The 17,790-nt window shown below is 42.0% G+C and overlaps 46 pseudogenes; all 46 read left to right on the plus strand.

Annotated features, from left to right (window-relative positions):
- Positions 1-44: 44 nt before the first annotated feature.
- LOC134587866 (5S ribosomal RNA) lies at positions 45-163 on the plus strand (annotated as a pseudogene).
- A 376-nt stretch (positions 164-539) lies between these two features.
- Positions 540-658, plus strand: LOC134589519 (5S ribosomal RNA; annotated as a pseudogene).
- A 226-nt stretch (positions 659-884) lies between these two features.
- On the plus strand, positions 885-1,003 carry LOC134591624 (5S ribosomal RNA; annotated as a pseudogene).
- A 134-nt stretch (positions 1,004-1,137) lies between these two features.
- Positions 1,138-1,256, plus strand: LOC134595252 (5S ribosomal RNA; annotated as a pseudogene).
- A 133-nt stretch (positions 1,257-1,389) lies between these two features.
- Positions 1,390-1,508, plus strand: LOC134596092 (5S ribosomal RNA; annotated as a pseudogene).
- A 226-nt stretch (positions 1,509-1,734) lies between these two features.
- Positions 1,735-1,853, plus strand: LOC134591635 (5S ribosomal RNA; annotated as a pseudogene).
- A 134-nt stretch (positions 1,854-1,987) lies between these two features.
- LOC134598277 (5S ribosomal RNA) lies at positions 1,988-2,106 on the plus strand (annotated as a pseudogene).
- A 134-nt stretch (positions 2,107-2,240) lies between these two features.
- LOC134587702 (5S ribosomal RNA) lies at positions 2,241-2,359 on the plus strand (annotated as a pseudogene).
- A 224-nt stretch (positions 2,360-2,583) lies between these two features.
- LOC134596432 (5S ribosomal RNA) lies at positions 2,584-2,702 on the plus strand (annotated as a pseudogene).
- A 134-nt stretch (positions 2,703-2,836) lies between these two features.
- Positions 2,837-2,955, plus strand: LOC134597561 (5S ribosomal RNA; annotated as a pseudogene).
- Positions 2,956-3,089: 134 nt separating this feature from the next.
- Positions 3,090-3,208, plus strand: LOC134598126 (5S ribosomal RNA; annotated as a pseudogene).
- A 134-nt stretch (positions 3,209-3,342) lies between these two features.
- Positions 3,343-3,461, plus strand: LOC134595180 (5S ribosomal RNA; annotated as a pseudogene).
- Positions 3,462-3,595: 134 nt separating this feature from the next.
- Positions 3,596-3,714, plus strand: LOC134595634 (5S ribosomal RNA; annotated as a pseudogene).
- A 138-nt stretch (positions 3,715-3,852) lies between these two features.
- Positions 3,853-3,971, plus strand: LOC134597693 (5S ribosomal RNA; annotated as a pseudogene).
- A 225-nt stretch (positions 3,972-4,196) lies between these two features.
- LOC134588182 (5S ribosomal RNA) lies at positions 4,197-4,315 on the plus strand (annotated as a pseudogene).
- A 468-nt stretch (positions 4,316-4,783) lies between these two features.
- LOC134594868 (5S ribosomal RNA) lies at positions 4,784-4,902 on the plus strand (annotated as a pseudogene).
- A 134-nt stretch (positions 4,903-5,036) lies between these two features.
- On the plus strand, positions 5,037-5,155 carry LOC134597896 (5S ribosomal RNA; annotated as a pseudogene).
- A 134-nt stretch (positions 5,156-5,289) lies between these two features.
- LOC134587770 (5S ribosomal RNA) lies at positions 5,290-5,408 on the plus strand (annotated as a pseudogene).
- A 377-nt stretch (positions 5,409-5,785) lies between these two features.
- LOC134590745 (5S ribosomal RNA) lies at positions 5,786-5,904 on the plus strand (annotated as a pseudogene).
- A 134-nt stretch (positions 5,905-6,038) lies between these two features.
- On the plus strand, positions 6,039-6,157 carry LOC134588189 (5S ribosomal RNA; annotated as a pseudogene).
- A 134-nt stretch (positions 6,158-6,291) lies between these two features.
- Positions 6,292-6,410, plus strand: LOC134595635 (5S ribosomal RNA; annotated as a pseudogene).
- Positions 6,411-6,544: 134 nt separating this feature from the next.
- On the plus strand, positions 6,545-6,663 carry LOC134596768 (5S ribosomal RNA; annotated as a pseudogene).
- Positions 6,664-6,888: 225 nt separating this feature from the next.
- On the plus strand, positions 6,889-7,007 carry LOC134595524 (5S ribosomal RNA; annotated as a pseudogene).
- Positions 7,008-7,232: 225 nt separating this feature from the next.
- On the plus strand, positions 7,233-7,351 carry LOC134595181 (5S ribosomal RNA; annotated as a pseudogene).
- A 134-nt stretch (positions 7,352-7,485) lies between these two features.
- Positions 7,486-7,604, plus strand: LOC134597505 (5S ribosomal RNA; annotated as a pseudogene).
- Positions 7,605-7,738: 134 nt separating this feature from the next.
- On the plus strand, positions 7,739-7,857 carry LOC134597872 (5S ribosomal RNA; annotated as a pseudogene).
- Positions 7,858-7,991: 134 nt separating this feature from the next.
- On the plus strand, positions 7,992-8,110 carry LOC134588290 (5S ribosomal RNA; annotated as a pseudogene).
- Positions 8,111-10,187: 2,077 nt separating this feature from the next.
- Positions 10,188-10,306, plus strand: LOC134598237 (5S ribosomal RNA; annotated as a pseudogene).
- A 377-nt stretch (positions 10,307-10,683) lies between these two features.
- Positions 10,684-10,802, plus strand: LOC134590863 (5S ribosomal RNA; annotated as a pseudogene).
- A 711-nt stretch (positions 10,803-11,513) lies between these two features.
- On the plus strand, positions 11,514-11,632 carry LOC134588191 (5S ribosomal RNA; annotated as a pseudogene).
- Positions 11,633-11,766: 134 nt separating this feature from the next.
- LOC134595636 (5S ribosomal RNA) lies at positions 11,767-11,885 on the plus strand (annotated as a pseudogene).
- Positions 11,886-12,019: 134 nt separating this feature from the next.
- Positions 12,020-12,138, plus strand: LOC134596769 (5S ribosomal RNA; annotated as a pseudogene).
- Positions 12,139-12,363: 225 nt separating this feature from the next.
- On the plus strand, positions 12,364-12,482 carry LOC134597355 (5S ribosomal RNA; annotated as a pseudogene).
- A 225-nt stretch (positions 12,483-12,707) lies between these two features.
- On the plus strand, positions 12,708-12,826 carry LOC134594495 (5S ribosomal RNA; annotated as a pseudogene).
- A 134-nt stretch (positions 12,827-12,960) lies between these two features.
- LOC134595818 (5S ribosomal RNA) lies at positions 12,961-13,079 on the plus strand (annotated as a pseudogene).
- A 134-nt stretch (positions 13,080-13,213) lies between these two features.
- LOC134597506 (5S ribosomal RNA) lies at positions 13,214-13,332 on the plus strand (annotated as a pseudogene).
- Positions 13,333-13,466: 134 nt separating this feature from the next.
- LOC134597160 (5S ribosomal RNA) lies at positions 13,467-13,585 on the plus strand (annotated as a pseudogene).
- Positions 13,586-13,719: 134 nt separating this feature from the next.
- LOC134587977 (5S ribosomal RNA) lies at positions 13,720-13,838 on the plus strand (annotated as a pseudogene).
- Positions 13,839-14,974: 1,136 nt separating this feature from the next.
- On the plus strand, positions 14,975-15,093 carry LOC134598316 (5S ribosomal RNA; annotated as a pseudogene).
- Positions 15,094-15,227: 134 nt separating this feature from the next.
- On the plus strand, positions 15,228-15,346 carry LOC134595637 (5S ribosomal RNA; annotated as a pseudogene).
- A 134-nt stretch (positions 15,347-15,480) lies between these two features.
- LOC134588061 (5S ribosomal RNA) lies at positions 15,481-15,599 on the plus strand (annotated as a pseudogene).
- A 225-nt stretch (positions 15,600-15,824) lies between these two features.
- Positions 15,825-15,943, plus strand: LOC134595525 (5S ribosomal RNA; annotated as a pseudogene).
- Positions 15,944-16,168: 225 nt separating this feature from the next.
- Positions 16,169-16,287, plus strand: LOC134588013 (5S ribosomal RNA; annotated as a pseudogene).
- An 821-nt stretch (positions 16,288-17,108) lies between these two features.
- Positions 17,109-17,227, plus strand: LOC134597367 (5S ribosomal RNA; annotated as a pseudogene).
- A 134-nt stretch (positions 17,228-17,361) lies between these two features.
- On the plus strand, positions 17,362-17,480 carry LOC134598094 (5S ribosomal RNA; annotated as a pseudogene).
- A 134-nt stretch (positions 17,481-17,614) lies between these two features.
- Positions 17,615-17,733, plus strand: LOC134597897 (5S ribosomal RNA; annotated as a pseudogene).
- Positions 17,734-17,790: the final 57 nt, after the last annotated feature.

Genomic DNA, 17,790 nt, shown 5'->3' on the forward strand with positions numbered 1-17,790 from the left:
TTGATATTCTACCAACATTAGCGAGATAGCATTCTCTTAATTTCACTTACGACCATACCAGTCTGAAAATGCCTGATCTCGTCAGCTCTCGGAAGCCATCCGGACTCGGGCCTGGTTAGTACTTGTATGGGAGACCAACTAGGAACCTCAGGTGCCGTAAGCTTTTGTTTATTTCTTTTTTGCATTATGATGTCATAATCAGACCACTTTTTTCCCTATCCAGAAGCGTCTTGTCTTTTGTCGCAACCAGAGTTTGATATTCTACCAACATTAGCGAGATCGCATTCTCTTAATTTCACTTACGGCCATACCAGTCTGAAAATGCCAGATCTCGGAAACCATCCAGACTCGGGTCTGGTTAGTACTTGTATGGGAGACCAACTAGGAACCTCAGGTGCCGTAAGCTTTTGTTTATTTCTTTTTTGCATTATGATGTCATAATCAGACCACTTTTTTCCCTATCCAGAAGCGTCTTGTCTTTTGTCGCAACCAGAGTTGATATTCTACCAACATTAGCGAGATCGCATTCTCTTAATTTCACTTACGGTCATACCAGTCTGAAAATGCCTGATCTCATCAGATCTCGGAAGCCATCCAGACTCGGGCCTGGTTAGTACTTGTATGGGAGACCAACTAGGAACCTCAGGTGCCGTAAGCTTTTGTTTATTTCTTTTTTGCATTATGATGTCATAATCAGACCACTTTTTTTCCCTATGGGAGACCAACTAGGAACCTCAGGTGCCGTAAGCTTTTGTTTATTTCTTTTTTGCATTATGATGTCATAATCAGACCACTTTTTTCCCTATCCAGAAGCGTCTTGTCTTTTGTCGCAACCAGAGTTTGATATTCTACCAACATTAGCGAGATCGCATTCACTTAATTTCACTTACGGCCATACCAGTCTGAAAATGCCTGATCTCGTCAGATCTCGGAAGCCATCCAGACTCGGGCCTGGTTAGTACTTGTATGGGAGACCAACTAGGAACCTCAGGTGCCGTAAGCTTTTGTTTATTTCTTTTTCGCATTATGATGTCATAATCAGACCACTTTTTTCCCTATCCAGAAGCGTCTTGTCTTTTGTCGCAACCAGAGTTTGATATTCTACCAACATTAGCGAGATCGCATTCTCTTAATTTCACTTACGGCCATACCAGTCTGAAAATGCCTGATCTCGTCAGATCTCGGAAGCCATCCAGACTTGGGTCTGGTTAGTACTTGTATGGGAGACCAACTAGGAACCTCAGGTGCCGTAAGCTTTTGTTTATTTCTTTTTTGCATTATGATGTCATAATCAGACCACTTTTTTCCCTATCCAGAAGCGTCTTGTCTTTTGTCGCAACCAGAGTTGATATTCTACCAACATTAGCGAGATCGCATTCTCTTAATTTCACTTACGGCCATACCAGTCTGAAAATGCCTGATCTCATCAGATCTCGGAAGCCATCCAGACTCGGGCCTGGTTAGTACTTGTATGGGAGACCAACTAGGAACCTCAGGTGCCGTAAGCTTTTGTTTATTTCTTTTTTGCATTATGATGTCATAATCAGACCACTTTTTTTCCCTATGGGAGACCAACTAGGAACCTCAGGTGCCGTAAGCTTTTGTTTATTTCTTTTTTGCATTATGATGTCATAATCAGACCACTTTTTTCCCTATCCAGAAGCGTCTTGTCTTTTGTCGCAACCAGAGTTTGATATTCTACCAACATTAGCGAGATCGCATTCACTTAATTTCACTTACGGCCATACCAGTCTGAAAATGCCTGATCTCGTCAGATCTCGGAAGCCATCCAGACTCGGGCCTGGTTAGTACTTGTATGGGAGACCAACTAGGAACCTCAGGTGCCGTAAGCTTTTGTTTATTTCTTTTTCGCATTATGATGTCATAATCAGACCACTTTTTTCCCTATCCAGAAGCGTCTTGTCTTTTGTCGCAACCAGAGTTTGATATTCTACCAACATTAGCGAGATCGCATTCTCTTAATTTAACTTACGGCCATACCAGTCTGAAAATGCCTGATCTCGTCAGATCTCGGAAGCCATCCAGACTCAGGTCTGGTTAGTACTTGTATGGGAGACCAACTAGGAACCTCAGGTGCCGTAAGCTTTTGTTTATTTCTTTTTTGCATTATGATGTCATAATCAGACCACTTTTTTCCCTATCCAGAAGCGTCTTGTCTTTTGTCGCAACCAGAGTTTGATATTCTACTAACATTAGCGAGATCGCATTCTCTTAATTTCACTTACGGCCATACCAGTCTGAAAATGCCTGATCTCGTCAGATCTCGGAAGCCATCCAGACTCGGGCCTGGTTAGTGCTTGTATGGGAGACCAACTAGGAACCTCAGGTGCCGTACGCTTTTGTTTATTTATTTTTTGCATTATGATGTCATAATCAGACCACTTTTTTCCCTATGGGAGACCAACTAGGAACCTCAGGTGCCGTAAGCTTTTGTTTATTTCTTTTTTGCATTATGATGTCATAATCAGACCACTTTTTCCCTATCCAGAAGCGTCTTGTCTTTTGTCGCAACCAGAGTTTGATATTCTACCAACATTAGCGAGATCGCATTCTCTTAATTTCACTTACGGCCATACCAGTCTGAAAATGCCTGATCTTGTCAGATCTCGGAAGCCATCCAGACTCGGGCCTGGTTAGTACTTGTATGGGAGACCAACTAGGAACCTCAGGTGCCGTAAGCTTTTGTTTATTTCTTTTTTGCATTATGATGTCATAATCAGACCACTTTTTTCCCTATCCAGAAGCGTCTTGTCTTTTGTCGCAACCAGAGTTTGATATTCTACCAACATTAGCGAGATCGCATTCTCTTAATTTCACTTACGGCCATACCAGTCTGAAAATGCCTGATCTCGTCAGGTCTCGGAAGCCATCCAGACTCGGGTCTGGTTAGTACTTGTATGGGAGACCAACTAGGAACCTCAGGTGCCGTAAGCTTTTGTTTATTTCTTTTTTGCATTATGATGTCATAATCAGACCACTTTTTTCCCTATCCAGAAGCGTCTTGTCTTTTGTCGCAACCAGAGTTTGATATTCTACCAAGATTAGCGAGATCGCATTCTCTTAATTTCACTTACGGCCATACCAGTCTGAAAATGCCTGATCTTGTCAGATCTCGGAAGCCATCAAGACTTGGGCCTGGTTAGTACTTGTATGGGAGACCAACTAGGAACCTCAGGTGCCGTAAGCTTTTGTTTATTTCTTTTTTGCATTGTGATGTCATAATCAGACCACTTTTTTCCCTATCCAGAAGCGTCTTGTCTTTTGTCGCAACCAGAGTTTGATATTCTACCAACATTAGCGATATCGCATTCGCTTAATTTCCCTTACGGCCATACCAGTCTGAAAATGCCTGATCTCGTCAGATCTCGGAAGACATCCAGACTCGGGCCTGGTTAGTACTTGTATGGGAGACCAACTAGGAACCTCAGGTGCCGTAAGCTTTTGTTTATTTCTTTTTTGCATTATGATGTCATAATCAGACCACTTTTTTCCCTCTTTAGAAGCGTCTTGTCTTTTGTCGCAACCAGAGTTTGATATTCTACCAACATTAGCGATATCGCATTCTCTTAATTTCACTTACGGCCATACCAGTCTGAAAATGCCTGATCTCGTCAGATCTCGGAAACCATCCAGACTCGGGTCTGGTTAGTACTTGTATGGGAGACCAACTAGGAACCTCAGGTGCCGTAAGCTTTTGTTTATTTCTTTCTTTTTTGCATTATGATGTCATAATCAGACCACTTTTTTCCCTATCCAGAAGCGTCTTGTCTTTTGTCGCAAGCAGAGTTTGATATTCTACCAACATTAGCGAGATCGCATTCTCTTAATTTCACTTACGGCCATACCAGTCTGAAAATGCCTGATATCGTCAGATCTCGGAAGCCATCCAGACTCGGGCCTGGTTAGTACTTGTATGGGAGACCAACTAGGAACCTCAGGTGCCGTAAGCTTTTGTTTATTTCTTTTTTGCATTATGATGTCATAATCAGACCACTTTTTTCCCTATGGGAGACCAACTAGGAACCTCAGGTGCCGTAAGCTTTTGTTTATTTCTTTTTTGCATTATGATGTCATAATCAGACCACTTTTTTCCCTATCCAGAAGCGTCTTGTCTTTTGTTGCAACCAGAGTTTGATATTCTACCAACATTAGCGAGATCGCATTCTCTTAATTTCACTTACGGCCATACCAGTCTGAAAATGCCTGATCTCGTCAGGTCTCAGAAGCCATCCAGACTCGGGCCTGGTTAGTACTTTTATGGGAGACCAACTAGAAACCTCAGGTGCCATAAGCTTTTGTTTATTTCTTTTTTGCAATATGATGTCATAATCAGACCACTTTTTTCCCTATGGGAGACCAACTAGGAACCTCAGGTGCCGTAAGCTTTTGTTTATTTCTTTTTTGCATTATGATGTCATAATCAGACCACTTTTTTCCCTGTCCAGAAGCGTCTTGTCTTTTGTCGCAACCAGAGTTTGATATTCTACCAACATTAGCGAGATCGCATTCTCTTAGTTTCCCTTACGGCCATACCAGTCTGAAAATGCCAGATCTCGGAAGCCATCCAGACTCGGGCCTGGTTAGTACTTGTATGGGAGACCAACTAGGAACCTCAGGTGCCATAAGCTTTTGTTTATTTCTTTTTTGCATTATGATGTCATAATCAGACCACTTTTTTCCCTATCCAGAAGCGTCTTGTCTTTTGTCGCAACCAGAGTTTGATATTCTACCAACATTAGCGAGATCGCATTCTCTTAATTTCACTTATGGCCATACCAGTCTGAAAATGCCTGATCTCGTCAGATCTCGGAAGCCATCCAGACTCGGGCCTGGTTAGTACTTGTATGGGAGACCAACTAGGAACCTCAGGTGCCGTAAGCTTTTGTTTATTTCTTTTTTGCATTATGATGTCATAATCAGACCACTTTTTTCCCTATCCAGAAGCGTCTTGTCTTTTGTCGCAACCAGAGTTTGATATTCTACCAACATTAGCGAGATCGCATTCTCTTAATTTCACTTACGGCCATACCAGTCTGAAAATGCCTGATCTCGTCAGCTCTCGGAAGCCATCCAGACTCGGGCCTGGTTAGTACTTGTATGGAAGACCAACTAGGAACCTCAGGTGCCGTAAGCTTTTGTTTATTTCTTTTTTGCATTATGATGTCATAATCAGACCACTTTTTTCCCTATCCAGAAGCGTCTTGTCTTTTGTCGCAACCAGAGTTTGATATTCTACCAACATTAGCGAGATCGCATTCTCTTAATTTCAATTATGGCCATACCAGTCTGAAAATGCCTGATCTCATCAGATCTCGGAAGCCATCCAGACTCGGGCCTGGTTAGTAATTGTATGGGAGACCAACTAGGAACCTCAGGTGCCGTAAGCTTTTGTTTATTTCCTTTTTGCATTATGATGTCATAATCAGACCACTTTTTTCCCTATCCAGAAGCGTCTTGTCTTTTGTCGCAACCAGAGTTTGATATTCTACCAACATTAGCGAGATCGCATTCTCTTAATTTCACTTACAGCCATAACAGTCTGAAAATGCCAGATCTCGGAAGCCATCCAGACTCGGGCCTGGTTAGTACTTGTATGGGAGACCAACTAGGAACCTGAGGTGCCGTAAGCTTTTGTTTATTTCTTTTTTGCATTATGATGTCATAATCAGACCACTTTTTTCCCTATCCAGAAGCATCTTGTCTTTTGTCGCAACCAGAGTTTGATATTCTACCAACATTAACGAGATCGCATTCTCTTAATTTCGCTTACGGCCATACCAGTCTGAAAATGCCTGATCTCGTCAGATCTCGGAAGCCATCCAGACTCGGGCCTGGTTAGTACTTGTATGGGAGACCAACTAGGAACCTCAGGTGCCGTAAGCTTTTGTTTATTTCTTTTTTGCATTATGATGTCATAATCAGACCACTTTTTTCCCTATCCAGAAGCGTCTTGTCTTTTGTCGCAACCAGAGTTTGATATTCTACCAACATTAGCGAGATCGCATTCTCTTAATTTCACTTACGGCCATACCAGTCTGAAAATGCCTGATCTCGTCAGCTCTCGGAAGCCATCCGGACTCGGGCCTGGTTAGTTCTTGTATGGGAGACCAACTAGGAACCTCAGGTGCCGTAAGCTTTTGTTTATTTCTTTTTTGCATTATGATGTCATAATCAGACCACTTTTTTCCCTATCCAGAAGCGTCTTGTCTTTTGTCGCAACCAGAGTTTGATATTCTACCAACATTAGCGAGATCGCATTCTCTTAATTTCACTTACGGCCATACCAGTCTGAAAATGCCTGATCTCGTCAGATCTCGGAAACCATCCAGACTCGGGTCTGGTTAGTACTTGTATGGGAGACCAACTAGGAACCTCAGGTGCCGTAAGCTTTTGTTTATTTCTTTTTTGCATTATGATGTCATAATCAGACCACTTTTTTCCCTATCCAGAAGCGTCTTGTCTTTTGTCGCAACCAGAGTTTGATATTCTACCAACATTAGCGAGATCGCATTCTCTTAATTTCACTTACGGCCATACCAGTCTGAAAATGCCTGATCTCGTCAGATCTCGGAAGCCATCCAGACTCGGGCCTGGTTAGTGCTTGTATGGGAGACCAACTAGGAACCTCAGGTGCCGTAAGCTTTTGTTTATTTCTTTTTTGCATTATGATGTCATAATCAGACCACTTTTTTCCCTATGGGAGACCAACTAGGAACCTCAGGTGCCGTAAGCTTTTATTTATTTCTTTTTTGCATTATGATGTCATAATCAGACCACTTTTTTCCCTATCCAGAAGCGTCTTGTCTTTTGTCGCAACCAGAGTTTGATATTCTACCAACATTAGCGAGATCGCATTCTCTTAATTTCACTTACGGCCATACCAGTCTTAAAATGCCTGATCTCGTCAGATCTCGGAAGCCATCCAGACTCGGGCCTGGTTAGTACTTGTATGGGAGACCAACTAGGAACCTCAGGTGCTGTAAGCTTTTGTTTATTTCTTTTTTGCATTATGATGTCATAATCAGACCACTTTTTTCCCTATGGGAGACCAACTAGGAACCTCAGGTGCCGTAAGCTTTTGTTTATTTCTTTTTTGCATTATGATGTCATAATCAGACCACTTTTTTCCCTATCCAGAAGCGTCTTGTCTTTTGTCGCAACCAGAGTTTGATATTCTACCAACATTAGCGAGATCGCATTCTCTTAATTTCCCTTACGGCCATACCAGTCTGAAAATGCCTGATCTCGTCAGATCTCGGAAGACATCCAGACTCGGGCCTGGTTAGTACTTGTATGGGAGACCAACTAGGAACCTCAGGTGCCGTAAGCTTTTGTTAATTTCTTTTTTGCATTATGATGTCATAATCAGACCACTTTTTTCCCTATCCAGAAGTGTCTTGTCTTTTGTCGCAACCAGAGTTTGATATTCTACCAACATTAGCGAGATCGCATTCTCTTAACTTCACTTATGGCCATACCAGTCTGAAAATGCCTGATCTCGTCAGATCTCGGAGGCCATCCAGACTCGGGCCTGGTTAGTACTTGTATGGGAGACCAATTAGGAACCTCAGGTGCCGTAAGCTTTTGTTTATTTCTTTTTTGCATTATGATGTCATAATCAGACCACTTTTTTCCCTATCCAGAAGCATCTTGTCTGTTGTCGCAACCAGAGTTTAATATTCTACCAACATTAACGAGATCGCATTCTCTTAATTTCACTTACAGCCATACCAGTCTGAAAATGCCTGATCTCGTCAGATCTCGGAAGCCATCCAGACTTGGGTCTGGTTAGTACTTGTATGGGAGACCAACTAGGAACCTCAGGTGCCGTAAGCTTTTGTTTATTTCTTTTTTGCATTATGATGTCATAATCAGACCACTTTTTTCCCTATCCAGAAGCGTCTTGTCTTTTGTCGCAAACAGAGTTTGATATTCTACCAACATTAGCGAGATCGCATTCACTTAATTTCACTTACGGCCATACCAGTCTGAAAATGCCTGATCTCGTCAGATCTCGGAAGCCATCCAGACTCGGGCCTGGTTAGTACTTGTATGGGTGACCAACTAGGAACCTCAGGTGCCGTAAGCTTTTGTTTATTTCTTTTTTGCATTATGATGTCATAATCAGACCACTTTTTTCCCTATGGGAGACCAACTAGGAACCTCAGGTGCCGTAAGCTTTTGTTTATTTCTTTTTTGCATTATGATGTCATAATCAGACCACTTTTTTCCCTATCCAGAAGCGTCTTGTCTTTTGTCGCAACCAGAGTTTGATATTCTACCAACATTAGCGAGAACGCATTCTCTTAATTTCACTTAAGGCCATACCAGTCTGAAAATGCCAGATCTCGGAAACCATCCAGACTTGGGCCTGGTTAGTACTTGTATGGGAGACCAACTAGGAACCTCAGGTGCCGTAAGCTTCTGTTTATTTCTTTTTTGCATTATGATGTCATAATCAGACCACTTTTTTCCCTATCCAGAAGCGTCTTGTCTTTTCTCGCAACCAGAGTTTGATATTCTACCAACATTAGCGAGATCGCATTCTCTTAATTTCACTTACGGCCATACCAGTCTGAAAATGCCAGATCTCGGAAGCCATCCAGACTCGGGCCTGGTTAGTACTTGTGTGGGAGACCAACTAGGAACCTCAGGTGCCGTAAGCTTTTGTTTATTTCTTTTTTGCATTATGATGTCATAATCAGACCACTTTTTTCCCTATCCAGAAGCGTCTTGTCTTTTGTCGCAACCAGAGTTTGATATTCTACCAACATTAGCGAGATCGCATTCTCTTAATTTCATTTACGCCCATTCCAGTCTGAAAATGCCTGATCTCGTCAGATCTCGGAAGCCATCCAGACTCAGGCCTGGTTAGTACTTGTATGGGAGACCAACTAGGAACCTCAGGTGCCGCAAGCTTTTGTTTATTTCTTTTTTGCATTATGATTTCATAATCAGACCACTTATTTCCCTATGGGAGACCAACTAGGAACCTCAGGTGCCGTAAGCTTTTGTTTATTTCTTTTTGCATTATGATGTCATAATCAGACCACTTTTTGTCCCTATCCAGAAGCGTCTTGTCTTTTGTCGCAACCAGAGTTTGATATTCTACCAACATTAGCGAGATCGCATTCTCTTAATTTCACTTACGGCCATACCAGTCTGAAAATGCCAGATCTCGGAAGCCATCCAGACTCGTGCCTGGTTAGAACTTGTATGGGAGACCAACTAGAAACCTCAGGTGCCGTAAACTTTTGTTTATTTCTTTTTTGCATTATGATGTCATAATCAGACCACTTTTTTCCCTATGGGAGACCAACTAGGAACCTCAGGTGCCGTAAGCTTTTGTTTATTTCTTTTTTGGATTATGATGTCATAATCAGACCACTTTTTTCCCTATCCAGAAGCGTCTTGTCTTTTGTCGCAACCAGAGTTTGATATTCTACCAACATTAGCGAGATCGCATTCTCTTAATTTCATTTACGCCCATTCCAGTCTGAAAATGCCTGATCTCGTCAGATCTCGGAAGCCATCCAGACTCAGGCCTGGTTAGTACTTGTATGGGAGACCAACTAGGAACCTCAGGTGCCGCAAGCTTTTGTTTATTTATTTTTTGCATTATGATGTCATAATCAGACCACTTTTTTCCCTATCCAGAAGCGTCTTGTCTTTTGTCGCAACCAGAGTTTGATATTCTACCAACATTAGCGAGATCGCATTCTCTTAATTTCATTTACGCCCATTCCAGTCTGAAAATGCCTGATCTCGTCAGATCTCGGAAGCCATCCAGACTCAGGCCTGGTTAGTACTTGTATGGGAGACCAACTAGGAACCTCAGGTGCCGCAAGCTTTTGTTTATTTATTTTTTGCATTATGATGTCATAATCAGACCACTTTTTTCCCTATGGGTGACCAACTAGGAACCTCAGGTGCCGTAAGCTTTTGTTTATTTCTTTTTTGCATTATGATTTCATAATCAGACCACTTTTTTCCCTATGGGAGACCAACTAGGAACCTCAGGTGCCGTAAGCTTTTGTTTATTTCTTTTTTGCATTATGATGTCATAATCAGACCACTTTTTTCCCTATCCAGAAGCGTCTTGTCTTTTGTCGCAACCAGAGTTTGATATTCTACCAACATTAGCGAGATCGCATTCTCTTAATTTCCTTTACGGCCATACCAGTCTGAAAATGCCTGATCTCGTCAGATCTCGGAAGCCATCCAGACTCGGGCCTGGTTAGTAATTGTATGGGAGACCAACTAGGAACCTCAGGTGCCGTAAGCTTTTGTTTATTTCCTTTTTGCATTATGATGTCATAATCAGACCACTTTTTTCCCTATCCAGAAGCGTCTTGTCTTTTGTCGCAACCAGAGTTTGATATTCTACCAACATTAGCGAGATCGCATTCTCTTAATTTCACTTACAGCCATAACAGTCTGAAAATGCCAGATCTCGGAAGCCATCCAGACTCGGGCCTGGTTAGTACTTGTATGGGAGACCAACTAGGAACCTGAGGTGCCGTAAGCTTTTGTTTATTTCTTTTTTGCATTATGATGTCATAATCAGACCACTTTTTTCCCTATCCAGAAGCATCTTGTCTTTTGTCGCAACCAGAGTTTGATATTCTACCAACATTAACGAGATCGCATTCTCTTAATTTTGCTTACGGCCATACCAGTCTGAAAATGCCTGATCTCGTCAGATCTCGGAAGCCATCCAGACTCGGGCCTGGTTAGTACTTGTATGGGAGACCAACTAGGAACCTCAGGTGCCGTAAGCTTTTGTTTATTTTTTTTTTGCATTATGATGTCATAATCAGACCACTTTTTTCCCTATGGGAGACCAACTAGGAACCTCAGGTGCCGTAAGCTTTTGTTTATTTCTTTTTTGCATTATGATGTCATAATCAGACCACTTTTTTCCCTATCCAGAAGCGTCTTGTCTTTTGTCGCAACCAGAGTTTGATATTCTACCAACATTAGCGAGAACGCATTCTCTTAATTTCACTTAAGGCCATACCAGTCTGAAAATGCCAGATCTCGGAAACCATGCAGACTTGGGCCTGGTTAGTACTTGTATGGGAGACCAACTAGGAACCTCAGGTGCCGTAAGCTTCTGTTTATTTCTTTTTTGCATTATGATGTCATAATCAGACCACTTTTTTCCCTATCCAGAAGCGTCTTGTCTTTTCTCGCAACCAGAGTTTGATATTCTACCAACATTAGCGAGATCGCATTCTCTTAATTTCACTTACGGCCATACCAGTCTGAAAATGCCAGATCTCGGAAGCCATCCAGACTCGGGCCTGGTTAGTACTTGTGTGGGAGACCAACTAGGAACCTCAGGTGCCGTAAGCTTTTGTTTATTTCTTTTTTGCATTATGATGTCATAATCAGACCACTTTTTTCCCTATCCAGAAGCGTCTTGTCTTTTGTCGCAACCAGAGTTTGATATTCTACCAACATTAGCGAGATCGCATTCTCTTAATTTCACTTACGGCCATACCAGTCTGAAAATGCCTGATCTCGTCAGCTCTCGGAAGCCATCCGGACTCGGGCCTGGTTAGTTCTTGTATGGGAGACCAACTAGGAACCTCAGGTGCCGTAAGCTTTTGTTTATTTCTTTTTTGCATTATGATGTCATAATCAGACCACTTTTTTCCCTATCCAGAAGCGTCTTGTCTTTTGTCGCAACCAGAGTTTGATATTCTACCAACATTAGCGAGATCGCATTCTCTTAATTTCACTTACGGCCATACCAGTCTGAAAATGCCTGATCTCGTCAGATCTCGGAAACCATCCAGACTCGGGTCTGGTTAGTACTTGTATGGGAGACCAACTAGGAACCTCAGGTGCCGTAAGCTTTTGTTTATTTCTTTTTTGCATTATGATGTCATAATCAGACCACTTTTTTCCCTATCCAGAAGCGTCTTGTCTTTTGTCGCAACCAGAGTTTGATATTCTACCAACATTAGCGAGATCGCATTCTCTTAATTTCACTTACGGCCATACCAGTCTGAAAATGCCTGATCTCGTCAGATCTCGGAAGCCATCCAGACTCGGGCCTGGTTAGTGCTTGTATGGGAGACCAACTAGGAACCTCAGGTGCCGTAAGCTTTTGTTTATTTCTTTTTTGCATTATGATGTCATAATCAGACCACTTTTTTCCCTATGGGAGACCAACTAGGAACCTCAGGTGCCGTAAGCTTTTATTTATTTCTTTTTTGCATTATGATGTCATAATCAGACCACTTTTTTCCCTATCCAGAAGCGTCTTGTCTTTTGTCGCAACCAGAGTTTGATATTCTACCAACATTAGCGAGATCGCATTCTCTTAATTTCACTTACGGCCATATCAGTCTTAAAATGCCTGATCTCGTCAGATCTCGGAAGCCATCCAGACTCGGGCCTGGTTAGTACTTGTATGGGAGACCAACTAGGAACCTCAGGTGCTGTAAGCTTTTGTTTATTTCTTTTTTGCATTATGATGTCATAATCAGACCACTTTTTTCCCTATGGGAGACCAACTAGGAACCTCAGGTGCCGTAAGCTTTTGTTTATTTCTTTTTTGCATTATGATGTCATAATCAGACCACTTTTTTCCCTATCCAGAAGCGTCTTGTCTTTTGTCGCAACCAGAGTTTGATATTCTACCAACATTAGCGAGATCGCATTCTCTTAATTTCACTTACGGCCATACCAGTCTGAAAATGCCTGATCTCGTCAGATCTCGGAAGACATCCAGACTCGGGCCTGGTTAGTACTTGTATGGGAGACCAACTAGGAACCTCAGGTGCCGTAAGCTTTTGTTAATTTCTTTTTTGCATTATGATGTCATAATCAGACCACTTTTTTCCCTATCCAGAAGTGTCTTGTCTTTTGTCGCAACCAGAGTTTGATATTCTACCAACATTAGCGAGATCGCATTCTCTTAATTTCACTTACAGCCATACCAGTCTGAAAATGCCTGATCTCATCAGATCTCGGAAGCCATCCAGACTCGGGCCTGGTTAGTACTTGTATGGGAGACCAACTAGGAACCTCAGGTGCCGTAAGCTTTTGTTTATTTCTTTTTTGCATTATGATGTCATAATCAGACCACTTTTTTCCCTATCCAGAAGCGTCTTGTCTTTTGTCGCAACCAGAGTTTGATATTCTACCAACATTAGCGAGATCGCATTCTCTTAACTTCACTTATGGCCATACCAGTCTGAAAATGCCTGATCTCGTCAGATCTCGGAGGCCATCCAGACTCGGGCCTGGTTAGTACTTGTATGGGAGACCAATTAGGAACCTCAGGTGCCGTAAGCTTTTGTTTATTTCTTTTTTGCATTATGATGTCATAATCAGACCACTTTTTTCCCTATCCAGAAGCATCTTGTCTGTTGTCGCAACCAGAGTTTAATATTCTACCAACATTAACGAGATTGCATTCTCTTAATTTCAATTACGGCCATACCAGTCTGAAAATGCCTGATCTCGTCAGATCTCGGAAGCCATCCAGACTTGGGTCTGGTTAGTACTTGTATGGGAGACCAACTAGGAACCTCAGGTGCCGTAAGCTTTTGTTTATTTCTTTTTTGCATTATGATGTCATAATCAGACCACTTTTTTCCCTATCCAGAAGCGTCTTGTCTTTTGTCGCAAACAGAGTTTGATATTCTACCAACATTAGCGAGATCGCATTCACTTAATTTCACTTACGGCCATACCAGTCTGAAAATGCCTGATCTCGTCAGATCTCGTAAGCCATCCAGACTCGGGCCTGGTTAATACTTGTATGGGAGACCAACTAGGAACCTCAGGTGCCGTAAGCTTTTGTTTATTTCTTTTTTGCATTATGATGTCATAATCAGACCACTTTTTTCCCTATGGGAGACCAACTAGGAACCTCAGGTGCCGTAAGCTTTTGTTTATTTATTTTTTGCATTATGATGTCATAATCAGACCACTTTTTTCCCTATCCAGAAGCGTCTTGTCTTTTGTCGCAACCAGAGTTTGATATTCTACCAACATTAGCGAGAACGCATTCTCTTAATTTCACTTAAGGCCATACCAGTCTGAAAATGCCAGATCTCGGAAACCATCCAGACTTGGGCCTGGTTAGTACTTGTATGGGAGACCAACTAGGAACCTCAGGTGCCGTAAGCTTCTGTTTATTTCTTTTTTGCATTATGATGTCATAATCAGACCACTTTTTTCCCTATCCAGAAGCGTCTTGTCTTTTCTCGCAACCAGAGTTTGATATTCTACCAACATTAGCGAGATCGCATTCTCTTAATTTCACTTACGGCCATACCAGTCTGAAAATGCCAGATCTCGGAAGCCATCCAGACTCAGGCCTGGTTAGTACTTGTATGGGAGACCAACTAGGAACCTCATGTGCCGCAAGCTTTTGTTTATTTCTTTTTTGCATTATGATTTCATAATCAGACCACTTATTTCCCTATGGGAGACCAACTAGGAACCTCAGGTGCCGTAAGCTTTTGTTTATTTCTTTTTTGCATTATGATGTCATAATCAGACCACTTTTTTCCCTATCCAGAAGCGTCTTGTCTTTTGTCGCAACCAGAGTTTGATATTCTACCAACATTAGCGAGATCGCATTCTCTTAATTTCACTTACGGCCATACCAGTCTGAAAATGCCAGATCTCGGAAGCCATCCAGACTCGGGCCTGGTTAGAACTTGTATGGGAGACCAACTAGAAACCTCAGGTGCCGTAAACTTTTGTTTATTTCTTTTTTGCATTATGATGTCATAATCAGACCACTTTTTTCCCTATGGGAGACCAACTAGGAACCTCAGGTGCCGTAAGCTTTTGTTTATTTCTTTTTTGCATTATGATGTCATAATCAGACCACTTTTTTCCCTATCCAGAAGCGTCTTGTCTTTTGTCGCAACCAGAGTTTGATATTCTACCAACATTAGCGAGATCGCATTCTCTTAATTTCACTTACGGCCATACCAGTCTGAAAATGCCTGATCTCGTCAGCTCTCGGAAGCCATACGGACTCGGGCCTGGTTAGTTCTTGTATGGGAGACCAACTAGGAACCTCAGGTGCCGTAAGCTTTTGTTTATTTCTTTTTTGCATTATGATGTCATAATCAGACCACTTTTTTCCCTATCCAGAAGCGTCTTGTCTTTTGTCGCAACCAGAGTTTGATATTCTACCAACATTAGCGAGATCGCATTCTCTTAATTTCACTTACGGCCATACCAGTCTGAAAATGCCTGATCTCGTCAGATCTCGGAAACCATCCAGACTCGGGTCTGGTTAGTACTTGTATGGGAGACCAACTAGGAACCTCAGGTGCCGTAAGCTTTTGTTTATTTCTTTTTTGCATTATGATGTCATAATCAGACCACTTTTTTCCCTATCCAGAAGCGTCTTGTCTTTTGTCGCAACCAGAGTTTGATATTCTACCAACATTAGCGAGATCGCATTCTCTTAATTTCACTTACGGACATACCAGTCTGAAAATGCCTGATCTCGTCAGATCTCGGAAGCCATCCAGACTCGGGCCTGGTTAGTGCTTGTATGGGAGACCAACTAGGAACCTCAGGTGCCGTAAGCTTTTGTTTATTTCTTTTTTGCATTATGATGTCATAATCAGACCACTTTTTTCCCTATGGGAGACCAACTAGGAACCTCAGGTGCCGTAAGCTTTTATTTATTTCTTTTTTGCATTATGATGTCATAATCAGACCACTTTTTTCCCTATCCAGAAGCGTCTTGTCTTTTGTCGCAACCAGAGTTTGATATTCTACCAACATTAGCGAGATCGCATTCTCTTAATTTTACTTACGGCCATACCAGTCTTAAAATGCCTGATCTCGTCAGATCTCGGAAGCCATCCAGACTCGGGCCTGGTTAGTACTTGTATGGGAGACCAACTAGGAACCTCAGGTGCTGTAAGCTTTTGTTTATTTCTTTTTTGCATTATGATGTCATAATCAGACCACTTTTTTCCCTATGGGAGACCAACTAGGAACCTCAGGTGCCGTAAGCTTTTGTTTATTTCTTTTTTGCATTATGATGTCATAATCAGACCACTTTTTTCCCTATCCAGAAGCGTCTTGTCTTTTGTCGCAACCAGAGTTTGATATTCTACCAACATTAGCGAGATCGCATTCTCTTAATTTCACTTACGGTCATACCAGTCTGAAAATGCCTGATCTCGTCAGCTCTCGGAAGCCATACGGACTCGGGCCTGGTTAGTTCTTGTATGGGAGACCAACTAGGAACCTCAGGTGCCGTAAGCTTTTGTTTATTTCTTTTTTGCATTATGATGTCATAATCAGACCACTTTTTTCCCTATCCAGAAGCGTCTTGTCTTTTGTCGCAACCAGAGTTTGATATTCTACCAACATTAGCGAGATCGCATTCTCTTAATTTCATTTACGCCCATTCCAGTCTGAAAATGCCTGATCTCGTCAGATCTCGGAAGCCATCCAGACTCAGGCCTGGTTAGTACTTGTATGGGAGACCAACTAGGAACCTCAGGTGCCGCAAGCTTTTGTTTATTTATTTTTTGCATTATGATGTCATAATCAGACCACTTTTTTCCCTATCCAGAAGCGTCTTGTCTTTTGTCGCAACCAGAGTTTGATATTCTACCAACATTAGCGAGATCGCATTCTCTTGATTTCATTTACGCCCATTCCAGTCTGAAAATGCCTGATCTCGTCAGATCTCGGAAGCCATCCAGACTCAGGCCTGGTTAGTACTTGTATGGGAGACCAACTAGGAACCTCAGGTGCCGCAAGCTTTTGTTTATTTATTTTTTGCATTATGATGTCATAATCAGACCACTTTTTTCCCTATGGGTGACCAACTAGGAACCTCAGGTGCCGTAAGCTTTTGTTTATTTCTTTTTTGCATTATGATTTCATAATCAGACCACTTTTTTCCCTATGGGAGACCAACTAGGAACCTCAGGTGCCGTAAGCTTTTGTTTATTTCTTTTTTGCATTATGATGTCATAATCAGACCACTTTTTTCCCTATCCAGAAGCGTCTTGTCTTTTGTCGCAACCAGAGTTTGATATTCTACCAACATTAGCGAGATCGCATTCTCTTAATTTCTTTTCGGCCATACCAGTCTGAAAATGCCTGATCTCGTCAGATCTCGGAAGCCATCCAGACTCGGGCCTGGTTAGTACTTGTATGGGAGACCAACTAGGAACCTCAGGTGCCGTAAGCTTTTGTTTATTTCTTTTTTGCATTATGATGTCATAATCAGACCACTTTTTTCCCTATCCAGAAGCGTCTTGTCTTTTGTCGCAACCAGAGTTTGATATTCTACCAACATTAGCGAGATCGCATTCTCTTAATTTCACTTATGGCCATACCAGTCTGAAAATGCCTGATCTCGTCAGATCTCGGAAGCCATCCAGAATCGGGCCTGGTTAGTACTTGTATGGGAGACCAACTAGGAACCTCAGGTGCCGTAAGCTTTTGTTTATTTCTTTTTTGCATTATGATGTCATAATCAGACCACTTTTTTCCCTATCCAGAAGCGTCTTGTCTTTTGTCGCAACCAGAGTTTGATATTCTACCAACATTAGCGAGATCGCATTCTCTTAATTTCACTTACGGCCATACCAGTCTGAAAATGCCTGATCTCGTCAGCTCTCGGAAGCCATCCAGACTCGGGCCTGGTTAGTACTTGTATGGAAGACCAACTAGGAACCTCAGGTGCCGTAAGCTTTTGTTTATTTCTTTTTTGCATTATGATGTCATAATCAGACCACTTTTTTCCCTATC

This window comes from Pelobates fuscus, chromosome 2 (genome assembly GCF_036172605.1).
Source record: "Pelobates fuscus isolate aPelFus1 chromosome 2, aPelFus1.pri, whole genome shotgun sequence".
NCBI lineage: Eukaryota > Metazoa > Chordata > Amphibia > Anura > Pelobatidae > Pelobates > Pelobates fuscus.